This window comes from Balaenoptera ricei, chromosome 11 (assembly GCF_028023285.1).
Source record: "Balaenoptera ricei isolate mBalRic1 chromosome 11, mBalRic1.hap2, whole genome shotgun sequence".
In the NCBI taxonomy this organism is placed as follows: Eukaryota; Metazoa; Chordata; class Mammalia; order Artiodactyla; family Balaenopteridae; genus Balaenoptera; species Balaenoptera ricei.
In genome coordinates this window covers 33059692-33076305 of record NC_082649.1, presented here as the reverse complement: position 1 = coordinate 33076305, position 16614 = coordinate 33059692, and the positions used below count along the sequence as shown (strand labels likewise).

Genomic DNA, 16614 nt, shown 5'->3' with positions numbered 1-16614 from the left:
AGATCAGGCAGTTTTTATTTTTTAATAGCTTAATTATTACCGTACTGTACTCTAGTAAATTTTGTGATTGTAAGATGGAAATGCAAACAGCAGTCCTTTTTCTATTTATGACCAGTATTGTGCAATAATATCCATTGTTTTTAGAAGCAGGAAAAAAACGCATTGGGAGGATTTTTCTTTTACTTCATTTAAAATGCTCTCTAAAAGAAATCCCTTTCAATTAGAAAAAAACACAAATGACTCAGTAAATCTCCATTTAATAAAAGATATCTTTTTTCTGAATGAAACTAAAAATTTAAAAAGTGTCAAGAGCCGTTTGTGTTTAATATTTAGGTAGTTTGTTTTTATGGAGAGGATGCAAGTAAGACTTACTGTTGGCTTTCTAGTTTTTAATTCCTATTCGTAAAATTTTGGCTTAATGTGTTTTTGGTTGATGCATGACCAGGTTCATCTTCATGAGTGTTTATTTCAATGTTGGCATTGCTTCCTTTTGCTAAGTCAGCTTGTCATTGGAGCCGATTCTCTGAATGATTGATTTTTTTAGTGGAAGAAAGTAATAAATATGGCAATCAATGATTAAAACAGAAACTCACCTTTTATTTGGAAGTATAATACAAGAGTTCTTTGAAATTTAGTAGTGTAACTGAAAAGAACTGACTCATCTTTTTAGTACTTATTATTCTATGTAGTGCAGTATTGTGAATTATCACAAAGATAGTTTCAAGTTAATTTTATTTAACATTTAATAGCAATCAGGACAGCAGTATTTCTTGGTCATTTCTCAGTCATTTCCTGTTTACTGTTTTCCATAGTCATTAAAATCTTGTCTCTTATAAAATACAGTAAAGAAATTATGAAAACATTTTTGGCAGAGCATCTGTTTTTCCTATACTGCAGAGTTTTTTTCTTTCCTTTAAAGGTCTAGTGTTGATGCCCTCAAAAAGCCATACATGGCTGTGCCGGAGACTTCATCTTAGACTTTTACTTCTGAGTCTTTTAATGAAGACAACTTTTTTTTTTTTTTTTTTTTTTTTTGGCTGTGTCAGGTCTTAGTTGCAGCACATGGGATCTTTTCATTAGGGCGTGCAGGCTTCTGTCTAGTTGTGGCGGGCGGGCTCAGTAGTTGCAGTGCGTGGGCTTAGTTGCCCCACAGCATGTTGGATCTTAGTTCCCCAACCAGGGATCAAACCCGTGTCCCCCTGCATTGGAAGGCGCATTCTTAACCACTGGACCACCAGGGAAGTCCCTGAACACAACTATTATTAATATAATAAATTACTACTCAAGATTTCGGGACTCCAGGAGTTATTTTATGTTTATGTTCAGTGCATAAATCCCTGTTTTAAGGAGGTTTATTAAATATTAAGTGGGTTATTATGGAAGGATACACAATTATTTTGTCATATGGATCTTAAAAAATGACATTTTCATATGCCTCAGAGAGTTGAACTGTCTGATCAGATGGGGAATCAGTTGACCTCGAAAGCCTTTTTCTCCCTGGCAGGAATGCCTGGCTAAATACATAAGGGCCCAGCATAAGCTGGTGGATCCCGGACGATGGATGACCAGCCTGCATCCGAATCCTGTGTTTTATGATTGTACTAAAGTGCTCCTGTTTAGCCTAGCTGAATATTCTTGGAAACCAAATGATAAGGAACTGACATCACTCCTGAAAAAGTTAGTTTTTAAGACCAAAATTTTACTTAAGTACTGAGTAAAACATGTTTATTGGGCACATTTGTATCGGGCATTGCACTAAACTCTGGTAACATGAAGATGGAACAAAATTGACCCAGCTTTCATGGAACTTGTAAGCTAATGAGGGAGTCAGAAAAGCAAAGTTTTGTCACACACATGTCAGATCTAGTAACATGTCAGACGTGCTCTAGGGATACAAATGAGCAATTAATTTTGCTTCAGGATTTTCTTAAAATTAGTTAATTTTATTTTTGGCTGCATGGGGTCTTCATTGCTGCACGTGGGCTTTCTCTAGTTGTGGCGAGCGGGGGCTACTCTTCGTTGCGGTGCGCGGGCTTCTCATTAAGGTGGCTTCTGTTGTTGCGGAGCACGGGCTCTAGGCACGCGGGCTCAGTAGTTGTGGCTCATGGGCTCTGGAGCGCAGGCTCAGTAGTTGTGGCTCACAGGCTCTAGGGTGCCCGGACTTCAGTAGTTGTGGGCTCTAGAGCGCAGGCTCAGTAGTTGTGGTGCACGGGCTTAGTTGCTCCGCCACATGTGGGATCTTCCTGGACCAGGGCTCGAACCTGTGTCCCCTGCATTGGCAGGTGGATTATTAACCACCGTGCCACCAGGGAAGTCCCAGGATTTTTTTTAAAAAAAGAAGGGCAAAATCATTTTACTCAAAGCCTTAAAAGATAAGGAGGTATTGTCAGTTGACCACTTGGAGATGGGCGGGAAGGTCTTTTGTCTTCTAAGTAAAGGGACAAGTGCAAAGCCAAAGAATTGAAAAAGTGGCCTGATAAGTTTGGGGGACATCAAATGGTCAAGATGGTGAAGAAACAAGGGTTCCATATAGGGGAGGGTGAGGTGGGTTAAGGTGCAAAATGAGGCCAGAGCCTATTGTAATGGGCCAGAATTTTAAGTTCACTAATGCCAAAAAGCCATGCAGTCTAAAAGTTGCTTGGCTTTAGGATGGGAGAATTCATTGTACTCTTGTAGCACTTTATACTGTTTTTGTTTAAATTTGGGCTCTGCTTTAGTTGGGTACAGAAGATAGGCATAATGAAGCTAATCACACAGAACAGTGGCTGATCATGTCAAAAGACATGGTTGGTGCTTTTAGAATTCTGGGTAGCAAATCCAAAAGACAGCCCAGGGTTGTCAGAGAAAGACTCAGAGAGGTAGATTCAAACTAAGTTTTGAATAACGGATGGAATTTCAGTAGATGTAGAAGAGAAAGAAGAGCATTTCAGATAAGAAAATTGTCACCTGAACCAGGGCAGATGCTGGCAAAGTGTGCATTGTGTTTGGGGGCTAGGAGAGTGGCAGTTTGGCTAGAATGGTGTGCAGGGGAATAGTGGGAAGTAACTTTAGCCCCACTGTGTGTTCTAGGTTTAAATATAATTCTTTGTTTTCCACTTTAGATTGCTCTCCCATAGGAATAACCTGGTGTCCAAAGTAAGCATGCTTTCTTGGAAAACTGAAGTAAGTTTCAAGAAAAAGGGAATAAGCACACTTTCCCTGGTATGCCTGATCCTGTTGCAGGTCTTGCCATCGTGTGACCAACATATTGGAAAGGGTGATAAATTCATTTCAAAAAATGTTCATTGACCACAGTGAGATACCACCTCGCACCTGTTAGAATGGCTATCATCAAAAAGACAAGAGATGACAAGTGTTGGCAAGGATATGGACAAAAGGGAACCCTTGTGCACTGTTGGTTGGAATGTAAATTGATGCAACCACTATGGAAAACAGTACGGAGGGTCCTCAAAAAATTAAAAATAGAGCTACCATATGATCCAGTAACCCCACTTCTATATGTATATTTGAAGGAAATGAAATCACTATCTTGAAGAGATATCTGCACCCTCATATTCATTGCAGCATTATTCACAATAGCCAAGATATGGAAACAACCTAAATGTCTGTTGTTGGATGAATGGATAAAGAAATTTTTATATATAAATAGAAATATATAGATAGTTGGATATACACATACATACAGTGGAATAGTATTCAACCATAAAAAAGAAGGAAATCCTGCTATTTGTGACTAAATGGATGAAACATAAGCTAAGTGAAATAAGTTGGACAAAGATAAACAAATACTGTATGATCTCATTTATATGTGGAATCTAAAAAAGTTGAACTTGTAGAAGCAGAGTAGATTGGTGGTTGCCAGGGACCGGGGGGTGGGGGAAATGGGGAGATGTTGGTCAAGGGGTACAAACTTTCAGTTATAAGATGAATATCTTCTGGGGATCTAATGTATAACATGGTGACTATAGTTACCAATACTATATTGTATACCCGGAATTTCTTGAGAGAGTAGATTTTAAATGTACTCACTACACCAAAAAAAAAAAAATTAACTATATGAGGTGATGGATGTGTTTGTCGTAATCATTTCACAATATAGATATATATCAAATCATCAGATTGTACACCTTAAGCTTACACAATCTTATTTGTCAATTATATCTCAATAAAACTGGCGGGCATGTTCATTGAGCTCCTGTGACGTGCCAGGCACTATTCTGAGGTTCATCGGTGAACAGACAAAGCTCTGCCCTGGTGGAGCTGACATCCTAATGTAAATATGAGTAAATACAGTAAAGAGGGGAAGGGAGAAATAAATTATTTGAGGGGAAGTAGTGGAAACGGACTGGTACTGAAGGTGGTTGAGAGTGATGAATCCTCAAATAAGGTTTCGCCTACAGCATTTCCTTTAGTCAGATTACCAAGAAGCTACCCTTCCCCTGAGTTTGGAAAGTTGGCAGCCTAGATTTGGGTCTCTGAGCTGACCAGAGGCCCTTGTTTGCAGGTCCCATCTGCCTGCAGTTGGGGGCAGTTTCCCCAGTTTGCCTGAAATGTGCCCAAGTGTGTGCTGTAACATTGGGGGGGGGAAAGAGTGACCAACCTCAGGGGGTCAGGGCAAAAACCCCATAGTAACCCCAGATTCCTGGTGAATCAGAATCTCTGGAGGGGGCAGGGGAGACAGATTTCCATGTTTTTAATAACTAAGTCCAGTCCATATTATTATATTATTATTATATTTTATTATATTATTATATAATTTTTATTATATTATAATTATATTATTATATTATATTATTATATATTTTATTTTATTATATTTTATTTTATATTATTATATTATTATATTTTAATTTTATTATTATATTTAATTTAATTTATTTATTTGCCGTGTCATGCAGCTTGCAGAATCTTAGTTCCCCAACCAGGGATCGAACCCGTGCCCTTGGCAGTGAAAGCGTGGAGTCCTAACACTGGCCCACCAGGGAATTCCCCAGTCCATATTATTTTGAAGCAAATCCCAGACATCGTATTACTTCATTCATACCTATTTCAATATGGGATCTCTAAAAGATATGAGTTATTTTTAAAAATATAACCCAAGTTTCATTGTTATACCTTAAAAATTTTTTTAACAGAATGTAATTGCAAATTTTCAATGCTGATGGACTTTGGGAAATTATAAATTTCTTTTTCAGGATTAAACTAGAAATATGTGAGTTTTAAAGGCAAGGCCTTTGGGAACACAATATTTGTATAAAATGCAGCTGCCCCACATTTATTTATTTATTTATTTATTTATTTTGAATAGCAAATAGTTTATTAGCAAGTATATGGTTTTAGTGACAATAATAAATTGACTTGAACAGAAGACAATAATCAAATCAAATGAATAAATGCTTGCCAATCATCAGAAAATCTGTGGCCATTAGGACTGTCATGTAGAAATCCAAAATCATTGAGTCCAAATCTTAAAGAAGATACGTCCTCTTATTAGTCCATATGGAACAGGTCCACAGTACCTGGGATCTGTAGAATTCTATAGATTATCACCTTCTAACCAAACATGACCCGTTGGCACATAACTGTGGCTTTTAAATAAACCTGATGGACTATTGATAAGAATTTTGTCTCCTTCCAAACCAGTTACTCTTTTACAAATATTTGATTTTGGATCACTCGGGCTTTTTGCAATCACAATGTCACCTCTTTGGATACCATAAAAATGTCGACTAAAATTTTCTGCAAAGACGATATCTGAATTTTGAATTTTAGGCTCTATTGATGGTTCAGGACATATGACAACACCACCAAAGTATTCAAAAACATAACAAGTTATACAGCCAGACTGAATAGTATAACCAACAAGCCGAAAGGTTTTTCCCAGAACACCACGAAGCATGGTTCTGTGTAGACTCTGCCACCATTGGCCATATGTCTTTTCAACAATACATTCAATTTTTCAGGTAGTTGCAGGGCTTCCAGAAAAAAACATCTAAAGCATGTCTCAAAACATATATAGGTGATCCATGGTTTCAAGATTCCTCTAGCCCCAAAGAACTCTGGTAGGCTCTTGCCCAGCACTCAGGTGGCTCTTTCTCCACAGCTGCCCTACATCTAAACCCTGGATATTTATTCAGTATTTATTATACCTGTTTATGTGCTATTTGTTGGGGATATGAAGATGAATGTGACAAGATTCCTGCTTTTTTGTTTGTTTGTTTTTATTTATGGCTGTGTTGGGTCTTCGTTTCTGTGCGAGGGCTTTCTCTAGTTGTGGCAAGCGGGGGCCACTCTTCATCGCGGTGCGCGGGCCTCTCACTATCGTGGCCTCTCTTGTTGCAGAGCACAGGCTCCAGACGCGGAGGCTCAGTAGTTGTGGCTCACGGGCCCAGTTGCTCCGCGGCATGTGGGATCTTCCCAGACCAGGGCTCGAACCCGTGTCCCCTGCATTGGCAGGCAAATTCTCAACCACTGCGCCACCAGGGAAGCCCAAGATTCCTGCTTTTGATGGTAGCACTGTAATATGTTTTTTACTGTAAGCTTCTAGAAGGTAGTCTGTTAGTAACATTTAGATTTGAAGTCAGTCTTTTAGTCCACTATACTTGAGCCATAACTTAATACCCAGAGTTCTTCACCACCACTAGCTGTGCAATGGGAGAGAGTAGGCAGTTAAGAGCATCCTCCCATGCTGCAGGGCTTTGTTACTTGCAGAGTTTGGTATCTCTTGAACCACCTCAAAGACTTTTGAGACCCAACCCACAGTCTCTTTTGATGCCATCCTTTGTTTAGACCTACTCTACCCAGCCTGGCACAGCATTGGCAGTTGAGATTAAAGGAGGTTAAAGAGACACCTGGAAATGTTTTCCCCAGGACCATCTTTGCATCAGTCAGACAACGCATACACAGGTCTTCTGTCAGTAGATTCCCATTAGATCTCAAGATTTTGAGAGGCTTTTAGCAAACATGTTAAGCAGAAATTTTATCAGCCCTGAAAACTTTCAGCATGTGTATTTCTGGCTGGTTTTAAAATCTGTTGATGTTTCTCCAACTTGAGAACTCAGACCACCCAAGATTACTTCTGCAGATCCCAGTTTGAGAAATACCGATCTGTGTATGATTAATGGTTCTATAGTCAGTAAACTTAAGATCATTATCACTATGTTGGAATTTATCTTAAAGAAGTTTGATATATTTATCAAACAATATTTATCACTATTCTCTTGCTTGCTAAAATAATCATGAATGTCTTGCTTTCTGTGGATCCTTGTGTTTCCATTTTCAGTTTGACCACCATTAAAAGTCATTCCTTTGCAACACACAACAAATCACTGTGTTCTGGAGTTGGATAAGTTAAATGATTTTCAAACTTTTTTCTCCCAGTTAAGAGTTCTATCACTGAGTTAAAGGGGAGAAGTGGAGCATTACAGTGCCTCTACCACCAACCTTTAGGCCTCCAAGACAGCTCCTGGACCCCTCGGAGAATCCTAGGTCCCCAGGGATCAAAGTTTTTAAATCACTGATGTGGCTGTTAATTTCATTTAAAGATGAGAAAACAGGCCCTGAGAGATTGGAATTTGTCAGTAATCACAAGCCTAGTCAATGTCAGTATCCAGAACAAGCCCTTTCCAAATTCAGTGTCCCCCCTGCCCCGACCTGTACGTGTCCCCAGCCCCTGTAAAGCCTTGCCAGACTTCTCCCTGACCCCCCAAGGTTGGTCACTCTTTCCCCCCATGTTATAGTGCATTGTTTAGCCAGCTGGATTGCTTAATATATTAGGTTTATTTCTATTCCACCTCATTCCAAGTTGGAATTAAAGCAGCTTTAAGGCCTGGAATTTTTTTTTTTTGATTCTTAAGTTTTTCTCCTAATAATGTTTCTTAGTTTTATCCACCTTTCTTCCTTGCTGTTAGTATGCTCTAGCTAGTTACAAAAAGAATGAAGGTCTTGGTTGAATAACGAAGGAAAAACTCAGAGCCCATCGTGTTGAGTTTGACAGCTTCTTTTTATTACAAATGGGCATAATTGTGAAAATATAGTAGTGTTTTCTCCTAGTAAAATGTCATATTATTTCACAAAAAAAAATGACCAGTGACTTCACCTGAAAAAGCTTGGGAACCCCCACCAAAAACCCTAGCACTTCTTACCTTGCGTTGTGATGAATTGTTGCATCTCTCTTCCAAAAGAAAGGGAGTTCCTTACAATCAGGAACTGTGCCAGGAAGTTTGACACAGCCTTGCAATTACAAAATTTAACAGTCCAGGGACTTCCCTGGGGGCCCAGTGGTTAAGACTCTGTGCTTGCACTGCAGGGGGCACAAGTTCGATCCCTGGCTGGGGAACTAAGATTCTGTGTGCTGCACGGTGCAGCCAAAAAATAAGAAAAATAAAATTTAACAGTCCATAACAATGACAATATAGTAAAAGGAATAAGATGAGAATACTTTATATCCTACGTGACATAAACTGTTACTTGCCCTGGGTAAGTGACTGTTTTATGGTGTAACTTTTTGATCATGACACTTATCAGAATATTGTTTGCTTAAACATAATAATTTACTTCTTGGCCTTGCTTTTACAGTGCTACAAAAATGTTAAGGGTATTTACATTTATTATTGCATTTTATGTCATACTCATGTGATATTCCCACTCCTTAACAGAGGACCTGGCACATAGTGGGTGCTAAATGTTGGTTAAGTGCTTATTCTTTTCACCCACTGAACAAGTTCATTAAAGGTAGTAATTAAAGAAGCGGCTTTCCCCATTCCCTAAGCTATTCTTCAGGGTAGAAAACAGAAGGAGGCAGGGGATAAAACTACAATTTACTGTCCTCCCTTTCTCCTTTCCTCCTTTGAGGAGGTTCTGATTCTATAATTTATGCTAATGAACTCATATAAGCTGTTCTTACCTCCTAAAGTGATTTCTTCCAAAACCTTAAAAATCGCTATAGGACCAAGATGCAATAACAGGGACTGGATTGACCTTCCTGCATAAAACAGTTAAAAATTAGATAAAATATATTAAACAATGGTTTTTAGACATTGAATATCAGGCAGCACAGGACAGGGATTCATGAGAAATAGAAAACAGATAAGGTAAGCCCTGTAACTGCCCCAGCTTCTGTCTGTGGAGTTTTCAGGCCATAGCGCAGGGAAGGGGATCCCAGATAGAGTCTGGTAATCTTCCTGAGTTGAGCTGATGCAGCTGGGGGGTAAAAATGGCTAAAACTCATTGGGCAGAGCACCAGAGGAGAGAGCTACTTGGAGATAAAACCCTGGAGAGCTGCAGAGAGTCTCCCTTGAGTCTTCAGCTGGTACCTGATCGGTACATGTGTGTGGGGAAACTACCCAAGTCCTGGGAAAGAATCAACCAAAAGGATTAGAGGAAATAACACTTGGAGCTCACACAGGGCAGAGAAGAGTTTGTGTTCCCACCTGCAAGACTGCAAAAATCCTTGTAATTCATGGGACATCAAGTGAACTACTCAGAAGGGTATTGCCTCACTATAGGGCAAAATTAGCCCTAGACTAAAGACTGACAAAGCTCAAAAGCAGACCTCAAGAGAATCAAACCATTTACAAGTAACTTAATTGTGTCCTAGACAAAGTTCAAAAATATCTATAGGAATACAAAAATATCCAGTACTCAATAATGTAAAATTAGCAATGTCCGGAATCCAATAAAAAAGTACCAGGCATACAAAGAAAGAGAAAAATACCACCCACTATGAGAGGAAAAAAATCAATCCGTAGAAAAAGACCCAGAAATTATATAAATGATAGAATTAGTAGAGAAGGACATTAAAAAGCTGTCACTATTCTGCATAATTTCAAGAAGGTAGAGGAAAGATTGATCATATTAAATAAAGAAATGGAAGATATTAAAAACCCCAACTTCTAGAAATGAAAACTATAATGTTTGAAAATAAAAAATACATTGGATGGGATTAACAAGCAGATTAGACACTGCAGAAGAAAAAATTAGTGTGCTTGAAGACATAGCAATAGAAACTATCCTAAATGAAAGCCAGAGAGATAAAAGGACACTTAAAAAATTTTTTTAAAAAGAGCACCAGTGAGCTGTGGAACCACTTCAGGCAGCATAATCGTAGGTAATTGGAGTCCCTGAAGGAGGGGTAGGGACACAAAATATCTGAAGGAATGGCTGAAATTGTTCTAAATTGGAGGAAAACTATAAACCTACAGATCCTAGAAGTTTAATGAACCCCAAGCACAAGAAGCATGAAGAAAATGATGCCAAGGCATATCAGAATCAGATTGCTTAAAACCAGTGATAAAGAGAAAAATCTTTAAAACATTGGAGTGGGGGTGGGGTGGGGAGGGGAGACCTATCATGTACAAAAGGACAAAAGTAAGAATGACAGCAGAATTCTATTTGGAAACAATGCAAGCAAGAAACAGTGTAGCAATATCTTTAAAGATCCAAAAGAGAAGAAAAAAACTCAATCTAGAACTATATGTCCAGTGAAATACATTTCAAAAATGAAGGCAGAATAAACACTTTTTTTAAAGACATAGGAAAACTGAAAGAATTCATCACCAGATCTGTACTACAAAAATATTAAAAGAAATCCTCCAGGGGCTTCCCTCGTGGTACAGTGGTTAAGAATCCGCCTGCCAATGCAGGGGACACGGGTTTGAGCCCTGGTCTGGGAAGATCACACATGCCGTGGAGCAGCTAAACCCATGCACCACAACTACTGAACCTGTGCTCTAGAGCCTGCGAGCCACAACTACTGAGCCCGCGTGCCACAACTACTGAAGCCTGCATGCCTAGAACCCGTGCTCTGCAGCAAAGAGAAGCTACCGCAGTGAGAAGCCTGCGCACCACAACGAAGGGTAGCCCCCGCTTGCCGCAACTAGAGAAAGCCTGCACACAGCAACGAAGACCCAACCCAGCCAAAAATAAATAAATTAAATAAATAAATTTTTTTAAAAAAAGAAATCCTTCAGAAGGGGGAAAATGATACCAGATGAAAATTGGATTTACTCAAAGGAATGAACAGCACTGGAACTGGTAAATATGTGGGTAAAAATAAAAGTGACTACAGCTCATTATACCTTCAGTAGCTCAGGCACAGATCACATGAGAACACTGCAACCATTCCATAGCTCATGATTGCTTAAATAAAGTTTCCCAGTGATCCCTCTGCTAACCTCAGCACCTTTTAGAGGTAAATTTGTTTGTAAATGATTGGGAAATTATGGCATATACTGATGCTATACCAAATTAATGCAAATAAAGCAAATGTCAGTAATTTTTTGTATGTTGGTAAGATAGCCTATTATATTGACTCTTGGTGATCTTTTAAAGTTTTAGCTTCCTAGTCATTTTCACTATGTAATGTTTTTGGAAGAAGAAAAAGAACAGAGAGGCATATAAGGAAGAGAAGAGAATCATTTGTTATAGCAGTCACATACCAAATTTCATTTTGTGAAATATTTGAAATCCTGTGTTATGACTTTAAAAGTTTTCTTCTACTGCTGCTAGGTTATAATATCTTAAATCGGTAGAATTGATTTGCTTAGCTAGCTTTCCTGAAATAGCTGTTCTTGAAACCACTACATTTCTTGATATGAGAGCTGAGACTTTTCCCACTGTATGAAAAATTTTTAAATAGCCTGTCATCTTCCTTTTTATCTCTGTCTTAGAGGTCTTTAAAATCTTTCTGTGATCTTAATGAAAATCAAACCGTCTGGAAGATATTTCTTACAGATAGCTGATGTAGGTTATTCCTGAGGCCACTAGGCTGCTTGAAAATTTTCCAGGTATTTGATCTCTGGTATGCTTACCTAGAGTGAGACTGACTTGAGATTCTTGTGTTTCATGGGTCTCCCCCATCCTCTTTGTTTTATTAATTGTATTTGGTGTCAGGGGCACCGTGTAGCTTGCAGGACCTTAGTTCCCCAACCAGGAATCAAACCCCAGGCCCCAGGCAGTGAAAACCCAGAATCCTAACCACTGGACTGCCAGGAAATTCCCATATTAATTGTATTTATTTTTAAAAATAGGCTTTACATGCATGTGGCATAACATTCAAGAGGTACAAAAGGACATACAAGTGAAGTGTATACCTTCCTCTGTGTTTCCAGCCACCCAGATTCCCTCACAGAAGCAGCTGGTGTTGCTGGTTATTTGTGCCTCATTTCAGGGTCTGAATATTTACAAACACATGTATATATTCTCCCTCCACCCAGCACTTGGGAGCATAAATCATGATTCATCCACACTGGACTATTACACAGCCATTAAAAATAATGAGACAGACAATTCTGCAGCCTGTGGAACGAAAACCACGTTCACAGAAAGATAGACAAAATGAAAAGGCAGAGGACTATGTACCAGATGAAGGAAAAAGATAAAACCCTAGAAAAACAACTAAGTGAAGTGGAGGTAGGCAACCTTCCAGAAAAAGAATTCAGAATAATGACAGTGAAGATGACGCAGGACCTCAGAAAAAGAATGGAGGCAAAGATCGAGAAGGTGCAATAAATGTTTAACAAAGACCTAGAAGAATTAAAGAACAAACACCTAGAAGAATTAAAGAACAAACAAACAGAGATGAACAATACAATAACTGAAATGAAAAATACACTAGAAGGAATCAATAGCAGAATAACTGAGGCAGAACAACGGATAGGTGACGTGGAAGACAGAATGGTGGAATTCACTGCCACAGAACAGAATAAAGAAAAAAGAATGAAAAGAAATGAAGACAGCCCAAGAGACCTCTGGGACAACATTAAACACAACAACATTTGCATTATAGGGGTCCCAGAAGGAGAAGAGAGAGAGAAAGGACCCAAGAAAATATTTGAAGAGGTTATAGTCGAAGACTTCCCTAACATGGGAAAGGAAATAGCCACCCAAGTCCAGGAAGTGCAGAGAGTCCCAGGCAGGATAAACCCAAGGAGAAACATGCTGAGACACATAGTAATCAAACTGACAAAAATTGAAGACAAAGAAAAATTATTCAAAGCAACAAGGGAAAAACGACAAATAACATACAAGGGAACTCCCATAAGGTTAACAGCTGATTTCTCAGCAGAAACTCTACAAGCCAGAAGGGAGTGGCACGATATATTTAAAGTGATGAAAGGGAAGAACTTACAACCAAGATTACTCTGCCTGGCAAGGATCTCATTCAGATTTGACGGAGAAATTAAAAGCTTTACAGACAAGCAAAAGCTGAGAGAATTCAGCACCACCAAACCAGCTCTACAACAAATGCTAAAGTAACTTCTCTAAGTGGGAAACACAAGAGAAGAAAAGGACCTACAAACACAAACCCATAACAATGAAGAAAATGGTCATAGGAACATATATATCAATAATTACCTTAAACGTGAATGGATTAAATGCTCCAACCAAAAGACACAGGCTTGCTGAATGGATACAAAAACAAGACCCATATATATGCTGTCTATAAGAGACCCACTTCAGACCTAGGGACACATACAGACTGAAAGTGAGGGGATGGAAAGAGATATTCAATGCAAATGGAAATCAAAAGAAAGCTGGAGTAGCAATACTCATATCAGATAAAATAGACTTTAAAATAAAGAATGTTACAAGAGACAAGGAAGGACACTACATAATGATCAAGGGATCAGTCCAAGAAGAAGATATAACAATTATAAATATATACGCACCCAACATAGGAGCACCTCAATACATAAGGCAACTGCTAACAACTATAAAAGAGGAAATTGACAGTAACACAATAATAGCGGGGGAATTTAATACCTCACTTACACCAATGGACAGATCATCCAGACAGAAAATTAATAAGGAAACACAAGCTTTAAATGACACAATAGACCAGTTAGATTTAATTGATATTTATAGGACATTCCATCCAAAAACAGCAGATTACACTTTCTTCTCAAGTGCGCACGGAACATTCTCCAGGATAGATCACATCTTGGGTCACAAATCAAGCCTCAGTAAATTTAAGAAAATTGAAATCATATCAAGCATCTTTTCTGACCACAACGCTATGAGATTAGAAATGAATTACAGGGAAGAAAATGTAAAAAACACAAACACATGGAGGCTAAACAATACGTTACTAAATAACCAAGAGATCACTGAAGAAATCAAAGAGGAAATCAAAAAATACCTAGAGACAAATGACAATGAAAACATGACAATCCAAAACCTATGGGATGCAGCAAAAGCAGTTCTAAGAGGGAAGTTTATAGCTATACAAGCCTACCTCAAGAAACAAGAAAAATCTCAAATAAACAATCTAACCTTACACCTAAACAAACTAGAGAAAGAAGAACAAACAAAACCCAAAGTTAGTAGAAGGAAAGAAATCATAAAGATCAGAGCAGAAATAAATGAAATAGAAACAAAGAAAACGATAGCAAAGATCAATAAAACTAAAAGCTGGTTCTTTGAGAAGATAAACAAAATTGATAAACCATTAGCCAGACTCATCAAGAAAAAGAGGGAGAGGACTCAAATCAATAAAATTAGAAATGAAAAAGGAGAAGTTACAACAGACACCGTAGAAATACAAAGCATCCTAAGAGACTACTACAAGCAACTCTATGCCAATAAAATGGACAACCTGGAAGAAATGGACAAATTCTTAGAAAGGTATAACCTTCCAAGACTGAACCAGGAAGAAATGGAAAATATGAACAGACCAATCACAAGTAATGAAATTGAAACTGTGATTAAAAATCTTCCAACAAACAAAAGTCCAGGACCAGATGGCTTCACAGGTGAATTCTATCAAACATTTATAGAAGTGCTAACACCCATCCTTCTCAAACTCTTCCCAAAAATTGCAGAGGAAGGAACACTCCCAAACTCATTCTATGAGGCCACCATCACCCTGATACCAAAACCAGAAAAAGATACTACAAAAAAAAAAGAAAATTACAGACCAATATCACTGATGAATATAGATGCAAAAATCCTCAACAAAATACTAGCAAACAGAATCCAACAACACATTAAAAGGATCATACACCATGATCAAGTGGGATTTTTCCCAGGGATGCAAGGATTCTTCAATATACGCAAATCAATCAATGTGATACTCCATATTAACAAACTAAAGAATAAAAACCATATGATCATCTCAATAGATGCAGAAAAAGCTTTTGACAAAATTCAACACCCATTTATGATAAACTCTCCAGAAAGTGGGCATAGAGGGAACCTACCTCAACATAATAAAGGCCATATACGACAAACCCACAGCAAACATCATTCTCAATGGTGAAAAACTGAAAGCATTTCCTCTAAGATCAGGAACGAGACAAGGATGTCCACTCTCACCGCTATTATTCAACATAGTTTTGGAAGTCCTAGCCATGGCAATCAGAGAAGAAAAAGAAATAAAAGGAATACAAATTGGAAAAGAACAAGTAAAACTCACTGTTTGCAGATGACATGATACTATACATAGAGAATCCTAAAAATGCCACCAGAAAACTACTAGAGCTAATCAATGAATTTGGTAAAGTTGCAGGATACAAAATTAATGCACAGAAATCTCCTGCATTCCTATACACTAATGATGAAAAATCTGAAAGAGAAATTAAGGAAACACTCCCATTTACCATTGCAACAAAAAGAATAAAATACCTAGGAATAAACCTACCTAGGGAAACAAAAGACCTGTATGCAGAAAGCTATAAGACACTGATGAAAGAAATTAAAGATGATACCAACAGAGGGAGAGATATACCATGTTCTTGGATTGGAAGAATCAATGTTATGAAAATGACTATACTACCCAAAGCAATCTACAGATTCAATGCAATCCCTATCAAACTACCAATGGCATGTTTCACGGAACTAGAACAAAAAATCTTAAAATTTGTATGGAGACACAAAAGACCCCGAATAGCCAAAGCAGTCTTGAGGGAAAACAACGGAGCTGGAGGAATCAGACTCCCTGACTTCAGACTATACTACAAAGCTACAGTAATCAAGACAATATGGTACTGGCACAAAAACAGAAACATAGATCAATGGAACGAGATGGAAAGCCCAGAGATAAACCCACACACCTATGGTCAACTAATCTATGACAAAGGAGGCAAGGATATACAATGGAGAAAAGACAGTCTCTTCAATAAGTGGTGCTGGGAAAACTGGATAGCTACATGTAAAAGAATGAAATTAGAACACTCCCTAACACCATACACAAAAATAAACTCAGAATGGATTCGAGACCTAAATGTAAGACCAGACACTATAAAACTCTTAGAGGAAAACATAGGAAGAACACTCTTTGACATAAATCACAGCAAGATCTTTTTTGATCCACCTCCTAGAGTAATGGAAATAAAAACAAAAATAAACAAATGGGACCTAATGAAACTTCAAAGCTTTTGCACAGCAAAGGAAACCATAAACAAGACAAAAAGACAACCCTCAGAATGGGAGAAAATATTCGCAAACGAATCAACGGACAAAGGATTAATCTCCAAAATGTATAAACAGCTCATGCAGCTCAATATTAAAGAAACAAACAACCCAATCCAAAAATGGGCAGAAGAACTAAATAGACATTTCTCCAAAGAAGACATACAGATGGCCAAAAAGCACATGAAAAGCTGCTCAACATCA

General features: G+C 38.2%; 1 protein-coding gene and 1 pseudogene across 4 annotated transcripts in view; one reads left to right on the top strand and one right to left on the bottom strand.

Moving 5' to 3' along the window:
• The window catches only part of BICRAL (BICRA like chromatin remodeling complex associated protein), a 105945-nt gene that overhangs the window by 49026 nt on the left and 40305 nt on the right, over positions 1-16614 (top strand). The window contains exon 1 of one of the 4 annotated variants that reach the window (XM_059938673.1): positions 3102-3162. The exons of the other annotated variants lie outside the window; for them this stretch is intronic. The gene's annotated coding sequence lies outside the window, so the exon portion shown is untranslated. Of the gene's footprint in view, positions 1-3101; positions 3163-16614 lie in introns of those variants that run through there. 4 annotated transcript variants of the gene reach the window in all.
• LOC132375287 (mitochondrial inner membrane protease subunit 1-like) lies at positions 5377-5899 on the bottom strand (annotated as a pseudogene).